This window comes from Bos grunniens, chromosome 8, assembly GCF_055505025.1.
Source record: "Bos grunniens cultivar Pamir isolate PY7600 chromosome 8, Bosgru_T2T1.0, whole genome shotgun sequence".
NCBI lineage: Eukaryota > Metazoa > Chordata > Mammalia > Artiodactyla > Bovidae > Bos > Bos grunniens.
In genome coordinates, this window is record NC_141172.1 from 56,385,467 (window position 1) to 56,395,579 (window position 10,113).

Below are 10,113 nucleotides of genomic sequence, written 5' to 3' on the forward strand. Positions count from 1 at the left end.
ACTCTTCGCATGAGGTGGCCAAGTACTGGAGTTTCAGCTTTAGCATCATTCCTTCCAAAGAAACCCCAGGGCTCATCTCCTTCAGAATGTACTGGTTGGATCTCCTTGCAGTCCAAGGGACTCTCAAGAGTCTTCTCCAACACTACAGTTCAAAAGCATCAATTCTTCGGCGCTCAGCCTTCTTCACAGTCCAACTCTCACATCCATACATGACCACAGGAAAAACCAGGGCTTGACTAGACGGACCTTTGTTGGCAAAGTAATGTCTCTGCTTTTGAATATGCTATCTAGGTTGGTCATAACTTTCCTTCCAAGGAGTAAGCGTCTTTTAATTTCATGGCTGCAGTCACCATCTGCAGTGATTTTGGAGCCCCCAAAAATAAAGTCTGACACTGTTTCCATTGTTTCCCCATCTATTTCCCATGAAGTGATGGGACCAGATGCCATGATCTTCATTTTCTGAATGTTGAGCTTTAAGCCAACTTTTTTACTCTCCACTTTCACTTTCATCAAGAGGCTTTTGAGTTCCTCTTCACTTTCTGCCATAATGGTGGTGTCATCTGCATATCTGAGGTTATTGATATTCCTCCTGGCAATCTTGATTCCAGCTTGTGCTTCTTCCAGCCCAGCATTTCTCATGATGTACTCTGCATAGAAGTTAAATAAGCAGGGTGACAATATACAGCCTTGATGTACTCCTTTTCCTATTTGGAACCAGTCTGTTGTTCCATGTCCAGTTCTAACTGCTGCTTCCTGACCTGCATATAGGTTTCTCAAGAGGCAGATCAGGTGGTCTGCTATTCCCATCTCTTTCAGAATTTTCCACAGTTTATTGTGATCCACAGTCAAAGGCTTTGGCATAGTCAATAAAACAGAAATAGATGTTTTTCTGGAACTCTCTTGCTTTTTCCATGATCCAGCAGATGTTGGCAATTTGGTCTCTGGTTCCTCTGCCTTTTCTAAAACCAGCTTGAACATCTGGAAGTTCACGGTTCATGTATTGCTGAAGCCTGGCTTGGAGAATTTTGAGCATTACTTTACTAGTGTGTGAGATGAGTCCAATTGTGCGGTAGTTTGAGCATTCTTTGGCATTGCCTTTCTTTGGGATTGGAATGAAAACTGACCTTTTCCAGGCCTGTGGCCACTGCTGAGTTTTCCAAACTTGCTGGCATATTGAGTGCAGCACTTTCATAGCATCATCTTTCAGGATTTGAAATAGCTCAACTGGAATTCCATCACCTCCACTAGCTTTGTTTGTAGTGGTGCTTTCTTTTTTTTTTTTAATTTTATTTTATTTTTAAACTTTAGATAATTGTGCTTTCTAAGGCCCACTTGAATTCACATTCCAGGATGTCTGGCTCTAGGTCAGTGATAACATCATTGTGATTATCTGGGTCATGAAGATCTTTTTTGTACAGTTCTTCTGTGTATTCTTGCCACCTCTTCTTAATATCTTCTGCTTCTGTTAGGTCCATACCATTTCTGTCCTTTATCGAGCCCATCTTTGCATGAAATGTTCCCTTGATATCTCTGATTTTCTTGAAGAGATCTCTGGTCTTTCCCATTCTGTTGTTTTCCTCTATTTGGGGATTCAAATACAAAGGAACTATATCTATCGGGGACAAAGCAGGGGCATTGGTCATGTAGAAGTGATGTTTACCAGATGGTTAGTCCCTGTTTTGCTTCCATTGTCACCTCCAGAAATTGTTTTGTAAATGATGGCAATGATTGTGCTACTCACTGTAGCTGAGTCTATGTGACCTTTGATTTCACAATTAAACAGAGAATCCTTTTCCTCATAACCTCTGGGACACTGAAGTTTAATAGTATCATGAGGGACAGTACAATGAACTTGGGGGATAAGTTGCTCTGACACACAAGCTGAGCCAGTGGCACTATCTGCCAAAGCCTTTGTGTTTCAATGGACTTATCAAATCTATTCTTCAGAAACAAGTTCTTTTCGTAAGACTAGAATTTCTTTAGAACATCAGTGGCCCTGATAGTAAAATAGTGCTTTCTGATCTTTCATCAAATTTTCCAGACTTCTTTATTTGCCTCACTGCTCAATACAGTTCTAGTTGCTGGAGGGGACAATAATGAGAAAGAGAGCCTTTGTTGAGATTATGGGGTGAGGGTGGTTTTTCCAGAATATTTCATGATGATTTGAAAAATTAAGAACTCTGTGCATGACAGGGATACATTTCCATTGAACACATTCTATAAGACTTCTTATTTCCCTCTAGGGCTTTCTCCACTCTGCCTGGTAGTTTTCTACAACATCACTTTCTTATTTAGGAATTGTTCTTTACTGAATGAATTATGAACTATGGAAAATCTTATATTAAAAATATTTTTAAATGAATAAAGTTATTCTGTTATTCAATATAACTGCTTTATTCTGTAACATATTCATAAGAGATGCCATAGATCTTACTGGTAGTTTTAATTAAAAAAAATCATCACCAAGGAATAAGATTCTGATTGTTGAAGCAATCACACTAAATAAAGACCAAACCTTTTTTTTTTTTTTCTTTTTAAAATTCTTCTTCTGAGAGATGCTCATCTCAGGTCCTAATCTGTCTAAAAGAGTCTAAGTCAGGGAGCAGCAAAGTGTAGGACAAACCTGACCAATAGCTCCCCCTCCCCCCTTTTTTTGTAAATAAATTTTTATTGGAACATAGTCACACCCGTCTATTTAAGTACTGTCTTGCTGCTTTTGTGCTGCAACGGCAGAGCTGAGTAGTTGCAACAGAGAATATATGGCCCACAGAGCTGAAAATATTCATTCTCTGGGCTTTCATTAAAAAAAGTTTGCCAACCCTGGTCTAAGATATGTTTCTTTAGATCCTTTGACTATCACTTAAGCTACAAGTTCCTTGAAAACTCAGACCAAATATGATTTATCAGTGTATGTCACACTATTGTATTGGAAAGAAGTGCTCAAGTTCAGGATAAATGAAAGTAACTGAATCCTTCTGTATAAATACTCATGTTCCCCTTCAACTCCAAATCTTAAAGACTATGGGAAAGAACCATTATAGGGAGATTTCCTATCAAGACAATTTGGGGTTTATTTTTAGGAAACCTGCATCAATTGGGCAAACTCTGATCTTCAGTTTAGTTCAGTTCAGTCGCTTAGTCGTGTCTGACTCTTTGCGATCCCATGGACTGGAGCACTCCAGGCCTCCCTGTCCATTATCAACTCCTGGAGTTTACTCAAACTCATGTCCATTGAGTTGGTGATGCCATCCAACCATCTCATCCTCTGTCGTCCCCTTCTCCTCCCACCCTCAATCTTTCCCAGCATCAGGGTCTTTGCAAATGAGTCAGTTCTTCGCATCAGGTAGCCAAAGTATTAGAGTTTCAGCTTCAGCATCAGTCCTTCCAATGAATATTCAGGACTGATTTCTTTTAGGATGGACCGGTTGGATCTCCTTGCAGTCCGAGGGACTCTCAAGAGTCTTCTCCAACACCGCAGTTCAAAAGCATCAATTCTTCGATGCTCAGCTTTCTTTATAGTCCAACTCTCACATCCATACATGACTCCTGGAAAAATCATAGCCTTGACTAGATGGACTTTTATTGGCAAAATAACGTCTCTGCTTTTTAATATGCTGTCTAGGTTGGGCATAGCTTTTCTTCCAAGGAGAAAACATCTTTTAATTTCATGGCTGCAGTCACCATCTGCAGTGATTTTGGAGCCTCCCAAAATAAAGTCTGCCACTGTTTCCACTGTTTCCCGATCTATTTGCTGTGAAGCGATGGGACGGATTGCCATGCTCTTAGTTTTCTGAATGTTGAGCTTTAAGCCAACTTTTTCTTCTTTGCTTTCTGCCATATGGGTGGTGTCATCTGCATATCCTAGGTTATTGATATTTCTCCCGGCAATCTTGATTCCAGCTTGTACTTCTTCCAGCCCAGCGTTTCTCATGATGTACTCTGCATATAAGTTAAATAAGCAGGGTGACAATACACAGCCTTGACGTACTCCTTTTCCTATTTGGAATTTGGAACTCTGATCTTGATGACCTGTAAAGAGTTGCTACTTTTCTTATTCTAGCAATCCAGAGATGGGAAGGCAGGGAAGGATCAATGCAACTTTTGTGCCCCAGGAGAATTTCCATTCCTAGTGATTAAGTACTTATAAGGATGTCTTAGTGTCAGGTGCTAGGTGTCTTCGCCATGAAATAGCTAAGAGGGCACGCTGGGGATATTTGTATTCCCCACTCACTCATCCCAGCAGGTAGATTCTGTTTCAACATTTGGTATTATGTGAAAAAGCAGGCTTGAGGGAAGTAAATGTAGCTTGCTCTCTGTTCTCTTTTACCTTTGTTTGAATGCTCTTAGTTGACTTCCCTATATATGTAAATTGGGAAAATGACTAGAATGTAAATTATTTTTTTTTTTAAAGTTCACAGATCTGATCTTGTTTGAATAAGGCATTGGAAAAGACTCAGGAAAATATTTTTGGCTACTTTCCTTAATAATCAAGCCAGAGAGCAAATATGTACTAAGTCTATTACCACTCTGCCTCTTCTCACCCTTCTGCTGTAAGACATCACTAACAGATTATTGTGCTCTTTCAGAGAGCCTCAGAATTCATCTTAATATGGTCCAAGAAGGCACCACCAACTAGTCAGAATTGGAATATGGAATGGAACCTTGCTTTCCAAAGCTGTTTTTATATATGTCTAAATGTGAGACTGGTTGGATCTGATTGGATCCAACCAGTGCATCCTAAAGGAAATCAGTCCTGAATATTCATTGGAAGGACTGATGCTGAAGCTGAAACTCCAAAACGTTGGCCACCTGGTGCAAAGAACTGACTCATTTGAAAAGACCTTGATGCTGGGAAAGATTGAAGGCAGGAAGAGAAGGGGACAACAGAGGATGAGATGGTTGGATGGCATCACCAACTCAATGGACATGAGTTTGAGTAAACTCCGGGAGTTGGTGATGGACTGGGAGGCCTGGAGTGCTCCAGTCCATGGGGTTGCAAAGAGTCGGACATGACTGAGTGACTGAACTAAACTGAACTGAAATGTGAGACTCTTATTTCTTCCTTAGCTCCTCATGTGGTAATTGATCCTGGTCTTGAGGTTAGTAACTGAGGAGGCCAGGCAAACCAAGGCATTCTCAGCAGAGTGCAGAACAAAAAGATATGAGTCACCAGATGGAGTTAAGCAGTGTGTGCATTGGAAAGTCACATGAAATGAAGTTGGAACAGGAAAGGGGATCCAGATTTAGGTGGACATTGGCATCCAGCCCAAGATGTTTGAATGTGATTTGTAAAAGCAGTGTTCCCAAAGGACAGTCAATGTTCTCCAGAGAAACAAAATCAATAGGATAGAGTATACACACACACACACACACACACACACACACACACACACACACACAAGAGTGAGGATTTATTTTAAAGAATTAGCTCTTGTGATTTGTGGAAGCTGCCGAGTTCAAAAATTGCAGAGCAGGCTAGCAGGCTGTAAATTCCAGCAGGAACTGATGTTGAGATCTTGAATCTGAAGCCAGTCTGAAGGCCAAATTCCTTCTTTGGATGACCTCAGTCTTCTCTCAAGTCTTTCAATTGACTGGATGTGGCCCACGTACATTATGGAAAGTTATCAGCTTTACTCAAAGTATAGTGATTTAAATGTTAATCACATCTTTAAAAGCCACCATAACTGTAAACTGATATTTGCCCAAACAGTGGGATACCATACCCCAGCCAAGTTGACCTATTAAAATTAATCATCACAGTCAGTATAGATAATCTTCAGTGGTAGACAGATTTGTGTTTTTAAATTTGTATTATATATTTAAATCTCTTTTACAGAAAGCTTCTGATTTCATAGAAATTATTGGTTAGAACAAAGGTAAATTTATTTAAGTAAAACAGAGTTGATTTACAGAAAATTATTAAATATTGGGTATAGATGGTCTATGAATATGGTGAGTACATGAAGGTTGTACTGAAATGACTGACAATGGTAAACAAAAGAATTGCTATGCTCCTGCAACAAGGAAATGTCATAAGGAAATGGAGTTTCAGGAAGATTAATTCTGTGTCCATGAACAAAGGCCACAGATAGATAAAAGTTCATCAACAAATAATAGATGTGAAAATGTTTGCTTTTGCCATAGTAGAAACAATGCATTTTTCAATCTCTTGTTCTTTAAAAGAAATTGGTTATGCTACACTCATTTTTACAAATAGAAGTTTTAAATTTTATGTAATCTGAGCAGTTGTCTTTAATGATTTCTTAAATGGATTTTAAACTTAAGAAGTCATCCCTGGTTTTAAATTCAGAGATCTAAAAACCTTGTTTGAGTGGGCACTTGGAAAAGGATGTTTTAAAAAATTTAACTTTTTAATGTATCTGAGATTTATTTTGTTATACACTATGAAAGATGGTCTAATTAATTTTATTTTTTAAAAAAGTCTTACCTAGTTATTCCCAAACAAAGTTAATGAATAGTTCTTCCTTTCTAGTGATATTGCTTTTGTTTCCTAGCAAATTCTTGTATGGAAAAAATAAAAATCAATTCTGGACTATCTAGTGTATATTCTATGTATTTATTTTATTTTTCCAGTAGAGTCTTATTTTAATTATCATAGCCTTATTTTTTTTCACCATAAAGAGTTTATTTTCCATATAAAAGGGCAGAAGCTAGCATATAAACAAAAGAGCAAAGATAGGAGTTCACGTGGGAGACCATGACAGTGGCTTGAGGCTGAGAGTGGTGAAGTCTGGTCCTAGGGGAGAACTGGAGGTTGTGATGAAGAGATGGGGTCAGATCCAGGACCTGTCCTGCAGGCAGAGACCATGAGATGTGTTGATGCCAAAATGTATGGAACACAGCAAAAGCATTTTTAAGAGGTTTCTCACCAAAAATGCTAACTAATCTTGGAGAGTCTCCTGGAGAGCCAGGGGTGGAGGTTGGTGGCAACTACAGCTCACCAGGAAACAGACACTGATGGCAGCTACCCTTGGGAACTCCCCCCACCACGTGGACACTGGTGGCTGGTGCTGGTGGTGCTGGGCATCACTGCAGAAACCTCCTTCCAGCTCAGCCTTATGATATATTTAAAAATCTAGTGTGGCTAGTCCCATTCATGTTCTTCATTCAAACATTTCTTTGATAAACAACATTTATTTTTTCTTTCTGAGAACATCAGAATCTAGTCAGATTCTCTGAAATTTTTATAGAATATTTATTAAACTTTTGTAAATCATTATAAGGGTTGTAATGAGTTTGTGTATATTTCATTTATGTATGAGTTTATGTCCACTTTCAAATAACTTTTGATGTTTGTGACAATAGAATTTAGTCAACAAATTAGTCTAAAATAATGACAAAGACATTTTAATCTCATTTGCCTCCTTTACTTGAGCAATTAATAGCCAAATTGAGTTTAATCCCCTTTCATTTTTGCACCTAAATATCTGGTGGAAATGTAATCCAACAATCAAAGATCCAATGACTGGCTTCAAGGAGCAGAATAATAGAAACAATGATAAATATTGTCAGTGAATGGATTTAGAAACTCTTGAAGTGTAATTCACATTTCAACTTTTATTTAAAATTTCATTTTAATTCCTTAGTATTTCAAATGGAAACCCATGATCCCCTTCAGCAAGATTTTTCACCTTGTATGTTTATAATTTTTTTCTCTTATTTCCTTTGCCCCCTTCATGATTGTGTTACCTGTAAAGCAAGTTCTTCTGACCCTGGCTAATTCTTGATATCCTCGAAATTCTCCTGACAGCAGAAAGCAGTGATCAGACAGGTTGAATGATTCAATGGAAATTTAATCTGATCTTATTTTAGCCACATGTAAGAAGCAACCTGCTGTGAACTAGAATTGTAATGCTGGAAATTATCTGATTCCTGCAGGCCTCTCTTCCTTCTCTGCCCTGGTGAATGACTGCTAAAGGAATTTAAAGCATGTAAAACACGATAAATGTTGATTTGTTGCCTTGGCCTTCTTGCAGGTAAAATTAAAGAAGAGTATCATAGATTTTAGATTTTATTTATAAGGACAAAACATTTAAATGTACTCACTTAAGTTGCTTTTTGAGGCAGTAATGTCCTATTTCCTTTAGATTAAACGTCCAGATTTGAACCCACTTTGAAAACTAATGCAAAACACAACAACAACCAAAACAAAGAAATCTCTGTCAATAGAACACTTTAGCTGCAAAGACTGATGTCCTGAAAGAGAGTTGACAAAGATACGATTGGTCAGTTCACTGATCTGAAGGGGAGGTGTTCTTTATTTGTGTCAGGTCCATGAATCAAGGCAAATTGGAAGTGGTCAAACAAGAGATGGCAAGAGTGAATGTCGACATTCTAGGAATCAGTGAACTCAAATGGACTGGAATGGGTGAATTTAACTCAGATGACCATTATATCTACTACTGCGGACAGGAATCCCTCAGAAGAAATGGAGTAGCCATCATGGTCAACAAAAGAGTCTGTAATGCAGTACTTGGATGAAATCTCAAAAACCGACAGAATGATCTCTGTTCGTTTCCAAGGCAAACCATTCAATATCACAGTAATCCAAGTCTATGCCCCAACCAGTAACACTGAAGAAGCTGAAGTTGAACGGTTCTATGAAGACCTACAAGACCTTTTAGACCTAACACCCAAAAAAGATGTCCTTTTCATTATAGGGGACTGGAATGCAAAATGGGAAGTCAAGAAACACCTGGAGTAACAGGCAAATTTGGCCTTGGAATATGGAATGAAGTAGGGCAAAGACTAATAGAGTTTTGCCAAGAAAATGTACTGGTCATAGCAAACACCCTCTTCCAACAACACAAGAGAAGACTCTACACATGGACATCACCAGATGGTCAACACCGAAATCAGACTGATTATATTCTTTGCAGCCAAAGATGGAGAAACTCTATGCAGTCAACAAAGCAAGACCTGGAGCTGGCTGTAGCTCAGGTCATGAACTCCTTATTACCAAATTCAGACTGAAATTGAAGAAAGTAGGGAAAACCACTAGACCATTCAGGTATGACCTAAATCAAATCCCTTATGATTATACAGTGGAAGTGAGAAATAGACTTAAGGGCCTAGATCTGATAGATAGAGTGCCTGATGAGCTATGGACTGAGCTTCGTGACATTGTACAGGAGACAGGGATCAAGACCATCCCCATGGAAAAGAAATGCAAAAAAGCAAAATGGCTGTTGGGGAGGCCTTACAAGTAGCTGTGAAAAGAAGAGAAGCAAAAAGCAAAGGAGAAAAGGAAAGATATAAGCATCTGAATACAGAGTTCCAAAGAATAGCAAGGAGAGATAAGAAAGCCTTCCTCAGTGATTAATGCAAAGAAATAGAGGAAAACAATAGAATGGGAAGACTAGAGATCTCTTCAAGAAAATTAGAGATATCAAGGGAATATTTCATGCAAAGATGGGCTTGATAAAGGACAGAAATGGTATGGACCTAACAGAAGCAGAAGGTATTAAGAAGAGGTGGCAAGCATACACAGAAGAACTGTACAAAAAAGATCTTCATGACCCAGATAATCACGATGATGTGATCACTGACCTAGACCCAGACATCCTGGAATGTGAAGTCAAGTGGGCCTTAGAAAGCATCACTATGAACAAAGCTAGTGGAGGTGATGGAATTCCAGTTGAGCTATTTCAAATCCTGAAAGATGATGCTATGAAAGTACTGCACTCAATATGCCAGCAAATTTGGAAAACTCAGCAGTGGCCACAGGCCTGGAAAAGGTCAGTTTTCATTCCAATCCCAAAGAAAGGCAACGCCAAACTATTGCACAATTGCACTGATCTCATACACTAGTAAAGTAATGCTCAAAATTCTCCAAGCCAGGCTTCAGCAATACATGAACCGTGAACTTCCAGATGTTCAAGCTGGTTTTAGAAAAGGCAGAGGAACCAGAGACCAAATTGCCAACATCTGCTGGATCATGGAAAAAGCAAGAGAGTTCCAGAAAAACATCTATTTCTGCTTTATTGACTATGCCCAAGCCTTTGACTGTGTGGATCACAATAAACTGTGGAAAATTCTGAAAGAGATGGGAATAGCAGACCACCTGATCTGCCTCTTGAGAATCTGTGTGCA

At 38.8% G+C, this 10,113-nt stretch overlaps 1 long non-coding RNA gene across 2 annotated transcripts in view; it reads right to left on the reverse strand.

Annotated features, from left to right (window-relative positions):
- Window positions 1-6,624: 6,624 nt before the first annotated feature.
- The window catches only part of LOC147367090 (uncharacterized), a 46,691-nt gene continuing 43,202 nt past the window's right edge, over window positions 6,625-10,113 (reverse strand). For both annotated transcript variants that reach the window (XR_015169170.1, XR_015169169.1), the window contains exon 3: window positions 6,625-6,812. This is a non-coding gene — a long non-coding RNA (uncharacterized LOC147367090). The remainder of the gene's footprint in view (window positions 6,813-10,113) is intronic.